Source organism: Notamacropus eugenii, chromosome 3, assembly GCF_028372415.1.
Source record: "Notamacropus eugenii isolate mMacEug1 chromosome 3, mMacEug1.pri_v2, whole genome shotgun sequence".
Lineage (NCBI taxonomy): Eukaryota > Metazoa > Chordata > Mammalia > Diprotodontia > Macropodidae > Notamacropus > Notamacropus eugenii.
The window spans coordinates 336,467,180-336,480,131 of record NC_092874.1 but is presented as its reverse complement, the minus strand read 5'-3'; positions in this window follow the sequence as shown (position 1 = coordinate 336,480,131).

The window sequence follows — 12,952 nt, the reverse complement described above, 5'->3', positions numbered from 1 at the left end:
CCTTAGGAAGATTCTGAAGGTGAACTGGCAGGATAAGGTACCAGACCCTGAGGTCCTTTCTCAAGCTGAACTGCCAAGCATTCACACCTAGGGCAGAGAACACAGTTCTGATGGACTAAACATATCATTCAAATGCCTCATATGTTTGCCTAAAAGACTATTTTTATGGAGAGCTCACACAAAGCAAGTGCTCACATGGAGGTCAGAAGAGATACAAGAACATTCTTAAGGTCTCTCTGAAGACCTTTGGAATCCACTGTGTGACATGGGAGACACTGGCAAAGGATCGTCCAGCATGGCATGCCTGACTCAACAAAGACACCGAACTCTATAATGAAGCAGAATTGCAGTAGCTCAAAAGAAACACGAGATGTGCAAATTTAGAAACAGGTCCATCCCAAATGTTCATGTGAACTCTTGTGCCTGACCTGAGCTCATGTGACACACTGTGCCTTGCCTCCAACATAGTGAAGTCTACAGTGTAAATGTAAAATGATTAAATACAAATAAGTACAAAATAACTAAATACAGGCAGTTTGGGAGGGAGGGCACTAGCAGTTAAAAGAGGGACTCTATGAGATGGAGGAAAGGAGGGAGCGCATTCTCAGCCTAGAGGAGGACCAGGACAAAGGAAAATTAAGTGTCATGAATAAAGAAACCAGAGAAGGACCATTTCTGGTAGACTTCAGAGTAAGAGAAGTGGAGTAATGTTTAATGGAAAGACAGTTTGGGGCTAAAAGCTAAAGAGAATTTGATATTTCATCCTAGAGTCCGACTCAAGCCAAGGCAGACTTGGACACCAACATGTATCAAGAATATGTGCAATTTCCTGTTTTATGTGACTACACGTACACAATCTGTATCTGATCGCTTACCATCTCAGGAAGAGGGAAAGGAAAAGAGAGGGAGGGTAAGATTGGGAACTCAAAACAAAAAGTGTTTTGAAAAATTGTTTTACCATCTAATTGGGGGAAAATAAAATATATTTTTTAAAAAGAATATGTGCAATTTCACCAAATTACTTCATCATGAAGGATAGAGCTTTTAGAACTACATGAGTACCCTGATCGCAAGATAAAGTAGCATCATTGGCACAAACTGTTGTACTGTTCTATAAAAGTTAATATTAGGACTTGGGTAACCTCTCTAACTCTGACTGCCAACAGTCCAACTAGGCAGTGACTTTAGAATGATTGAGGCATAGACAAGGGAAGAGGAAATGAGTGAGTAAAAAGGAAGTCTAAGATAAAAGGAGAATGAAAGGGAAAGAAAGATGAAGAGTTAAAGGATCAGGGGATGGGTGAGGGTTAGGACAGAAAGAAAAATGAAGAAAGAGAAAGAAGAGGAAAGAAATATTAAAGTGAAAAGCAAAGGAGTATTCAATATTTGTCTTATGGTGCAATACAGGGGCAAGTTTTGGATTTGGAGTCAAAGGACCTGGGTTTGAATCCCACCTTTGTCATAATCCATGTAATCTTAAGCATGTTACTTAACTATTTAGTAAAATAGGATATCCATCTCTAAACCTATGACCTTCGGTGGCACCAGTGAAGCTTGTTGTCTACTGACACAACTATTCTGATCATCTGAAAAGTATATAAAATGAGTATTTAAGGAAAAAGTTTCATTGTGTCAATAGAAATGAATTTTGAAGGCATGAGCATTCTTGTTGCTTAAATATGAAAATCTTTGGTTTTGTGGACGTATCTTCAATGATACCTAAACAGGTTTTGTTGTGGCTTGAGTCTTGGATGTAGCCCCACCATTTGCATGTTTTGAAAATGTGTCTTTGTGAGAAATGCAAACTGAAAACACCTTAGAGGTTTTACCTCACAACCATCAGATTGGCAAAGATGACAAAAGAGGAAGAAGACAATTGATGGAGGGGTTATGAGAGAAAAGGAACATTAATTTTTTGTTAATGGTGCTGTGAGTTGGTATAACCATTCAGGAAAGTGTCAAGTCCTGAAAAAAATTAAACTCCTAAGTGGAGGAGTAAGACATCTTAAATCAAGATAACAGGGTTACAAACCTGTGCCTCTGGATGATGTCCCGTCAGGAGACTCATAAGAAAGGTTCTTGTACTTTCAGGAGAAAAGAAGTGGGGATCATATTAGGTAGCAAGGCGTGGTCATGAGACCTCAGCCACCCTCAGCAATCTGGGCAAGGAAATCTGGCTTTTTTACCCTTCATGATCAAACTCACTATAAATCCCAGTGAGGGACACAAGGACACTAAAAGTCACTTTGGCAGTTGATCAGGCTCAAGCTGGCCTTGTTTACAAGCAGTTCCTAGGGTGGGGACTTAGCTCAACCCAATTGAGAGTAAATGCCTCCAAGAGCATGAATGCAAGGACATTACTAGAAGTCTGACATTACTAGAATTTTTCAGAGGGAGTAGTAGGTCATAGATAATGTTACATTTGATATTAGCAATTTTCTGTCATTATATTAACAATTTTTCCATCACAATTTAGAACTCTACTCAAAAAATCCCTAAACTATATAGACCCTTTGACCACTAGATATATGTTTTAAAGAGGATCAGTTTTGTAGCTTAAGACCAGTTGAAGGAGTAGTATGATTCCGTAGTTAGTAAACCTCCTATTCACTGAAGAAGAGGGTGCAACTCTTTCATTCTCCTGTTTTACCTTTGCTGTAGTCTGATGAGGTCCTTTCTTCAAGGCCACCTGCTATTCTGTCATCCTCTATGAGGGTTACTGGGATCATTTAGCCCCTCCCTTGCAGGAGCTATTACTCTCCTTAGACTGATTCTGCTTTGTCCACTCTGAATCACTTCATACAAGTATTCCCATTATCTTTTTTTCAAGAATTTAAAGACCATCTAGTTTAGCTACTATATGTGTGTGTGCTATAAATATTTAAATGATCTTTTATTGATTTTTCTTCTATCATTGTCATTTCCAAATACCACCCAGTATACTGCTCCCTCCTCCATAACAAAGAAAATAATGAAGTAAAACAAACAACATATTAATCACGTATGACTGAGTATTCAGTAATCTGCATTTATAAGCTACAACCTCCACTTTAAAAAGAGGGAAATGTGTTTCATTATCAGTCCTCCAAAACTAAGAGCAGTCATCTTTTACGTGATTTTAAAGTACCTTAGGTTGCTCTCCTTTATAGTACTGTGATCATCATGAGTGTTGTTTTGTTAGGTCTGCTTTCTTCCCCTTGCATCAGTTCATAAAGATCTTTTTTAGTTTCTCTGATTTCTTTATTGGCATCCTGTCATTTGGCATAATGATATTTCCTTACGTACAACTTATTTGGTCATTCCCATGCTGATAGACATACACATTTTTTTGTGCATAATTCCAATGTGATTGAAGTAATTCACAGACCAGCTAGCTGTGGACTTCTTTTCTTGTACATCCCCATAAATGTAGAATTTTTTTGATAATCTGAGGGTTATGAGGTGATGCCTAATAACTGTTTTAATTTACATTTCTCTGAACATCATATGTGTTGAAGTGGATAGAGTCTGGAGTCAGAAAGACTAATCTTGCTGAGTTTAAATCTGGCCTTAGACACTTACTAGCTGTGTGACCCTGGGCAAGTCACTTAACCCTGTTGGGCTCAGTTTCTTTCTTTGTAACATGTGTGTATGTTCATCCTTTGTTGCCGAAGAAGACCATGCCATCAGAGAAATAATGACATGACTTGCACTTGACTTTGTTTTGAGTGAGGGAGGGCTGTGCAGCTCACCAGCCTCACTTCTCCTCCAGAGCCATCTGGATCCAGTGACCAGATATTCATCAGGATGACTGGAGATGACCCAGGATGAGGCAATTGGGGTTAAGTGATTTGCCCAAGGTTACACAGCTAGTGAGTGTCAAGTGTCTGAAGTGAGATTTGTACTCAGGTCCTCCTGACTCCTGCACTGCTGCTCTATCCACTGCCCCACCTAGCTGTTCCTCTTTGTAAAATGACCTAGAGAAGGAAATGGCAAATCACTCCAATTTCTTTGCCAAGAAACTCCATATGGGATCACAAAGAGTTGGACATGACTAAAACAACTGGATAATAAGAACATTATCTACATGGGGCATTTTTCTTTATTTTCTTTGTTATTATGAACTTAAACATTAACAAATATGAACATTTCAGTATGATGGTGTGATGGGACCTGGACCTTGTAAGTGGTGAGTTTTTTGTTGTTTTTTTTCTGAAGCTCAGTTTCCTAGGCTCACACTAAGTTATAAACATATGAAGGATCAATCACTTTTTAACCCTGGTGATTCACACCTGTGCTGAGTCACATGCCTTCTGGCTCTGATCCTATTAGTTGAAAACTATATATACTGGGAGGTTGGTATTTTACTTGGGGGTCATTCATGGGAAGAATGTTTCTTTGTAATTTGGCCAGACAAGACTCTGGGTAACCATTGTTAAGAAGCCCCCCAGCTTTGAGAACCCAGATGCTGGTGCTCCCTAGTCTGGTGATTACGTATCTATTACGTTGTTTAGACAATTGGAGCCCTGTCTATTGGATCTCTTCTCTATATTTCTCTGCTTGTATTTTCTCCACGTTTAGGGTGTTGACCTTCCCCCTGAACTAGTGAATGAGTTACATATGTTCAATTAAAGTAAGAGTGTTGACCCCTTTGAAACTGTTTTTCCTTTAGAAAAGCTGATCAAAGAACCTGTGCTAGCAGGTCATCCTGGGTGTGCTAGGGTGCTTGCTGATATAGATTTCTAAAAAGAAAAGACCATGTCTTTGAAAGCAGCCCAGTCCTGAACTTTCCCACACAACCCAGTCCCTGGTGTTTCACCTGACTCATCTGACCCATCCTATTCCACCTAGACACTCATTAATCCTTTTAACTGCCCTTTCACTGTGGCTCTCTGACCACTTTACCCCTTTCATTGTCTACACATGGCCTATCCCAGGCTACTTACCACTCCTTAATTCCATCAATATCTTTTCACTGACCCTTTTTCCCTTTTCTTGTATGTATCAGCCCCATCCTCATCAAGTTGCAGATTTACTAGGAATCTTGCCAGCTCTGTTGGTATTATAATAAACCTTGCTACATTGACTGAAAGAAAGCTAGAGTGATTGAATTCTTTCCAGGCAGATCCCTCCTGTACCCTTATATTTCAGGATTCCCAGCATCCCAAACCACACAGAGAACAGAAAAAAGCAATGTATATATGAAGCTGGGAATTTCTATTACTATCATTTCTATTTTATTTTTGAAATGTATATTAGATTTAACATGATACTAACATATCTACCTTACTTTTGGGAGGGTGTCCCTCTGACCCTCCTGTTCTCTTCTGTGTATTTTTAAATATTTTGTTGATGCTTTTTATCCCCTATCACTACCACTACCCAGCCACTCCTTCCCTCACTCCCAAAAGAGAAGCTCTCCACTGTAGCAAATAAGTATAGTCAAGCAAAAAAAATTTACCCATTGACCATATCTGAAAATATTCTATCTGCACCTTTTCTCTATTACTTCTTTACCAAGAGATAGGAAGCATATCTTCTGAAGTCCTCTCTGATCATAATATTGATCAGAGATCAGAAGTCTTTTAAAGTTTTTTCTTTTATGTTATTTTAGTTTAGTCATTCCCCACATGATGGGCATCCATCTTGTTTCTAGCTCTGCTACAATGAGAAGTGTTGCTAGGAATATTTTGGTGTCTGAAGTTTTTATAAATGTTTTTTTCCAGGCTGTTTCTTGTGTTCTTGTTAGTGTAATGCCTGTGTTGTAAACTCTGCTATTGGAGATAACTGCTAATCCTGAGTGGTGATATGATATTCTTTGTTGTGTGGTATACAATTGTTACACTGCAGAGAATCTGGGGAGAGCTTTGATTCTTTCCTCTTCCCTGTTAAAGAAGAGTTAGCTCAAAGCTTGTGTAGCCCCCTCCCCTTTTCTTCTCCCTCTCTTTCCCTCTCCCTGGATGGATAAAGTGTAAATAAGACCAAGTGAAAAGACATGGAGGGGTAAAGCTGTTTTTCCCTTTATTTTAGAAGATAATTTATTTAGGGATACCATTAAAAGGATTAGTTTGAGAGAAGATAAATATTTTACGCAGACAGATATCAGACACATTCCTACTTCCATGTAGCTGAGGAACAAGGAACATCCCACTTCAAGAAAAGCTCAGGAAAGAATCTCCACTGATCCCATCTGGTAATTCCCAAAGCAACAGAAGCACACTGGTATCCTATCCCTAGGCAAGCACAATTTCATAAACTGGAACCTTAGAAGTGGCTGAAATAATCCCTTGGGACAAAAATCAGCCAAGTCAGGGAAGGCTCAATCTCCTGAAGGGAAGATTGTGTTACATATGGAGTGCTTGCTTCTTATACCTGCTACCAGGAACACAAAACCCTAAAAGGGGCAACCTGATATCAACGCCAATAACACAAGGACCTTATATGTGAGGGGCTAAAAAGTGCTATACTAGCATATTTACTTTCCTTTATATTACTTTTATTTTTATATAGTGAGATAGTATATTTGGTCTTTTATAATATCTCCTATGTTGTATCTGGCTACAAATTCATCTGCTATCTACAGGGTTGAAAGTTATGACCTCACATTTTTCTTTTAATGGTCTTTTAATATTTTACTCATTAATTCATTTGGTATAAAATGATGTTCTAAACTAATCCTCACTTTTCATAATACATTTTATCGCCGTCTTTGGTCTCTACATTGCAGTCATTTCAAATTATTCCCTCACCCCACAGTATACCTTGTGACAAAGAAAAACAATTAAATAAGGGGAATGAAATCATATAAGTGATTTGCAGGGGTTTGGACTAATGAAGTAATAATGATTTGGGCTGGAGACATTTGAGAAAAATTGATTGAAATTTAAAGGAGAATAATCTCCAGGTCCCCATACTGGTTTAGCTCCTATTTCTAAATTTAGAGAACAGGATCAAGGAGGATTAAGGAGTGGAACTTGAAAAAGATTAAAGAAGGAAAAGGAAAAGGTAGTTGGCAAGACAAAACAAAGTATGTAGTAAAAGATAAGTAGAATAATTGGAGAGTAAAACAAAATGAGAGAATGAATGGTGGGCAAGGCAAATTGGTAAAATAGGTTGGTGCAAGGTTGAAGGTGAAGTGTATGTGACTTGGAAGTGTTGAAGAAAAAGAAGTTGAGTGAATAGGTACCCAGGGTTGAGCTGTAAACATCTATGAGTATTTCGGCTGAAAATGACTGAAAATCTCAATCATTATGGAGAAATTGTGCAAGGACTTGCATCAAGTGCTTCAACATAATGAAAATAATTTAAAATTCATAAAAGCAACAAAATTATTATAACAATGCATACTAAAAAGGCCTTACATTAAATACACTGCTCATTAAATATAATACATACTTAAGATGATTTTTAAAAACTTTGAAGGACCTTTTAGGCAGTAGAGCATTGGGCCTGGAGTCAGAATGGGTTCATAGTTTTTAAAAATCTTCTTAAGTATGTATTATTTTATATTTCTGATATAAAGGCAAATGGTAATAATGAATATTTATTAATGGCATTGGTACATTATATAGTACTCCTCTGCTTTATACCTCCCTGGTTTGGAAATTAAAACTATGGTTTATTCATATGGCACAAAGCTTTGAGAGGGAGAACTTACATGTTAGATGACAATCTAGGAACAAATCTATACAAATTTAAGGCAACATTACAGCAATACAAGTCTATGCTCATCGTACCGATGCCAAAGAGGACAAAATTGACCCACAACACCTCCTAGAAATATCACCAAAAAAGATGCCCCATTGATCATAGGGGATTGGAATGTTAAAGCAAGAAATCAAAAGATAATTGGAAAAACAGAAAAGTTGTCTTGTAAGAAAAGAGTCTTGTAAGATAACTTACTGGTCATAGCAAACACTCTTTTTCAACAACTCAAAAGGTGACTGTACACATGGATTCACAAGATGATCAGTATAAAAGTAAGATTAATTATATACTTTGCAACCAAAGGTAGAGAAGCTATACAGTCAGTTTAAAAAAGACCTGAAGTTTAACTGTGGCTCAGATCATGAGTTTCTTATTGAAAAATTTAGACTTAAAGAAAGTAGAAAAAAACCATCAGACTCTATAGGTATGACTTTGAAAAAATCCCTTATGTATATGAAGTGGAGGTGATAAACAGATTTGAGGGATTATATCTAGTAGATAGAGGACCTGAAGAACTACGAACAGAGCTCTGTCATAATACACAGGAGGTAGCAACAAAAAACGTCCCAAAGAGAATGAACAAGAAAGCAAAATGTCTTTCTGATGAAACTTTACAAGTAGCTGAGGGAAGAAAAAATGTAAAACGTAAAAGAGAAATGGAAAGATACATTCAACTGAAGCAGAATTCCAGAGAATAGCAAGGAAAGATAAAAAGGTTTTCTTAAAAGAGGAATGCAAAGAAATAGGAAAAAAAAGTGGAAAGGGAAAGACATGAAATCTCTTCAAGAAAGTTAGAGATATCAAGGGAACGTTTCATGCAAAAATGGTCATGACAAAAAGACAAAAATGAGAGGGGCTTAAAAGAAGCAAAGTAGATTAAGAGGTGGCAAGAATATACAGAAGAACTGTACAAGAAAGATCTTAACATCTTTTATAGCCACAATGGTGTAGTTACTGATCTACAGGCATACATCATGAAGAATACAGTCAAGTGGGCCTTAGAACACATTGCTAACAATAAGGCTACTGGAGGTGATAGAATTCCAGCTGAGCTATTTAAAATCCTAAAAGATGATGCTGTAAAAGTGTTGCACGCAAAATGCCAGCAAATTTGGAAAACTCAACAGTGGCCACTGGAATGGAAAAAAATCAAGTTATATCCCAACCCTAAAAAAAGGGAAATGCCAAAGAATGTTCAAATTACCAAACAATTGCACTCATTTCACATACCACCAAGATTATGCTTAAAATTCTGCAGGCTAGGCTTCAGCAAACCATGAATTATGAGAAGTGCAGTCTGGTATTTGAAGAGGTAGAGGAACTAGAGACCAAATTATCATCATTTGCTGAATTGTGGAGAAAGCAAGGAACTTCCAGAAAAGAAGAAAAACCCTACTTCTCCTTCACTGACTACACTAAAGCCTTTGACTACGTGAATCACAACAAAATGTGACAAGTTCTCTAAGAGATGGGAGTAACAAATCATTTTACTTGTCTCCTATGGAGCCTTTATGCAGATCAACAAGCAATAGTTAAAATTGAATTTGGAACAACTGATTGAAGATTGGGAAAGGAATATGACAAGGCTGTATATTGTCCCCTTAATTATTTAACTTGTACATAGAGAATATCAAGTAAAATGCCAGGCTGGATAAATCAAAAGCTGGAATTAATGTTGTCAGGAAAAAGATCAACTATCTGAACCTTGCAGTCGATATCACCCACTCTGATTGTAGAAAGTGAAGAAGAATTAAGAAGCCTCTTGAGGAGGGTGAAAGAAGTCAGTGTAAAAGTTGGCTTAAAGATTAACATTAAAGAAAAACTAAAATCATGGCAACTACTCCCATCACTTTCAGACAAATAAAGGGAGATGAAATGGAAGCAGTGTCAGACATTATATTCAAAGATCACTACAGACAGTTATTGCAGCCACAAAATTAAAAGACACTTGCTTCTTTGAAGGAAAAGCATAGCAAATCTGGACAGCATACTAAAAAGCAGAGATATCACCTTGCCAACAAAGGTTGATATATTTTTTACAAGTGACACACTTGAAGCAAAAAGACACACACAGAGTTAAAAATAAGGGGTGGGAACACAATCTATTATGCTGCAGCTGAAATAAAAAAGGCAGGGATAGCCTATATACTCTTAGGTAAAGTAAAAGCAAAAATAGATCCAATTAAAAGAGATATTTTGGGAAAATAAATTTTACCAAAAATTACTGCAATGAATTAATATCAAATAATTATCAATTAATATCAAGAATGAACAAGTGGCACAGCATCTAAATTCTTTTTTTCTTTTAATTAATTAATATTTAGTTTTCAACATTCACTTCTACAAGATTTTGAGTTCCAAATTGTTTTCCCATCTCTCCTCTCCCCCCACCCCAAGATGGTGTGCATTCTGACTATCTCTTCCCCTAATTTGTCCTTTCTTATATCATGCCCACCCCTTCTCTTATCCCTTCCCTTCCATTTTCCCATAGGGCAAGACAAATTCTATACCCCATTACCTGTATATCTTATTTACCAGTTGCATGTAAAAACAATTTTTAACATTAATTTTTAATATTAGTTCAAAACATTAGTTTTAAACTTTGAGTTCCAAATTCTCTCCCTTCCTCCCTCCCCCACCTACCCTCATTGAGAAGGCAAGCAATTTGATATAGGTTATACATGTGTAATCATGCAAAACACTTCCATAATAGTCATGTTGTAAAAGACTAACTAACTATATACCTATATATAACTATATATGTGAAAGACTAATATATCCCTTCACCCTATCCTGCCCCCCATTCATTCTATTCTCTAGTTTGACCCTGTATCTCCTCAAAAGTGTTTGCTTCTGATTTCTCCTTCCCCCAATCTACCCTCCTTTCTATCATACCCCCTCATCTCCTTCCTCCCTACTTTCCTATAGGGTAAGATAGATTTTCATAGCCAGTTCAGTGTGTATATTATTCCCTCCTTAAGCCAAATCTAATGAGCATAAGGTTCACCTCCCCCCTCTTCCCCTCCAATGTAAAAAGCTTTTTCTTGCCTGTGAAATATTTATGTGAAATAATTTGCCCCATTCTACCTTTCTCTTTCCCCTCCCAGGACATTCCTCTCTCACCCCTTAATTTGATTTTAGATATCCTCCTTTCCTATTCAACTCATCCTGTGCCCTGTGTGTGTGTGTGTGTGTGTGTGTGTGTGTGTGTGTGTGTATGTATATATATGTATGTGTATATATGTATGTATGTATTCCCTACAACTACCCTAATACTCAAAAAGGTCTTATGAGTTACAAATAATATCTTTCCATGTAGGAATGTAAACAGTTCAACTTTAATGAATGAGTTCCTTAAGGCTTCTCTTTTCTGTTTGCCTTTTCATGTTTCTCTTGATTCTTGTATTTGAAAGTCAGTTTTCTATTCAGCTCTAGTCTTTTCATCAAGAATGTTTGAAAGTCCTCTATTTCATTAAATATCTATTTTTTTCATCTGAAAGATTATACTCAGTTTTGCCGAGTAGTTGATTCTTGGTTTTAATCCTAGCTCCTTTAACCTCTGGAATATCATATTTTAAACCTTCCAATCACTTAATGTAGAAACTACTAAATCTTATGTTATCCAGATTGTGTTTCCACAAAATATTCAAATTGTTTTTTTCTGGCTGCTTGCAATGTTTTCCCCTTGACCTGGGAACTCTGGGATTTGGCTACAATATTCCTAGGAATTTTCCTTTTGGGATATCTTTCAGGAGGTGATCAGTGGACTCTTTCAATTTCTATCTTATCCCCAAGTTCTAGAATATCAGGGCAGTATTCCATGATAATTTCTTAAAAGATGATGTCTAGGCTCTTTTTTATTTATCATGGCCTTCAGGTAGTCCAATAATTTTTAAAATTCTCTCTTTTGGATCTATTTTCCAGGTCAGTTGTTTTTCCAATGAGATATTTCACATTGTCTTCTATTTTTCATTCTTTTGTTGTTTTTTTTTATAAATATATAATTTCTGATTTCTTACAAAGTCATTAGCTTCTATTCGCTCCATTCTAATTTTTGAGGAGTTATTTTCTTCAGGTCTGGTGCTCTACTCATAGAACCACCTAGCTTCCTAAAAAACTATAAAACTGTACATATCCTTTCACCCAGCAATACTAGGTCTATACCATAAAGAAAAAGAAAAAATACCATATGTACAAAAATATTTATATCAGTTCTTATTGTGGTAAAGAATTAGAAACTGAGGGGATACTCTTCAATTAGGGAATGACTGAACAAGTTGTGGTATATGATTACAATGGAATATTATGCTGCTAAAAGAAATGAGGAAGGGGATGGTTTCAGGAAAAATCTGGGAAGGCCTATATGAACTGATGCAAAGTGAAGTAAGCAGAAACAGTAGAACATTGTACACAGCAATAGCAATATTGTAATTATAATAAATGGTAAAAAGACTTAATTATTCTAATTAATACAATGATCCATGGAATATCTGAAGAACCTCTGATGGAAAAATACTATCCACTACCAGAGAAACAACTGATGAACTCTGAGTGAAGATTGAAACATTTTTTTCACTTTATTTTTTGCAACATAGCTAATGTGAAAAATGTTTCACATGACTATATATGAATAATGGGTCTTGTATTTCTTTACTTCTCAATGTATATGGCAGGGGGTGGAAGGATGGAAAGAATTTGAAACTAAAAATTAAAATAATTTTTTAAATAGCAAAAAAATAATTTTTACAAAATTGAGATATAGCTAAATAGCACTTTTCTTTAAAAGACATGATTATTTTTTGTTTTTCAGTTGGTTCAGTCATGTTTGAATCTTTGTGACTCCATATGGGATTTTCTTGGCAAAGATACTGGAGTGGTTTGCCATTTCTTTCTCTGGCTCATTTTAAAGATGAAGAACTGATACAAACAGGGTTAAGGGATTTGCCCAAGGTCACATAGCTAATTAGTATCTTAGGCCAAATTTGAGCTGAGGAAGATGAGTTTTCTTGACTCCAGGCCCAGAACTCTATGTGCTGCACCACCTAGCTGCCCGTGATTATTTTATCAGACCGTAAGTTTGATACAAGTCAACACTGATAATGGCAACTAAAAGAAGTTATGATATTAGCCTGCATTAAGGAAAAAGAAAGCATACTGTCCAGAATGAGGAAGATGATGTTCTATCTTGGTCATACCACACCTAGTGTATAACTTTCAGTTCTGAGAACCACATCTTAAAAAGAGAAGCACCATGGGAAAGTGACCA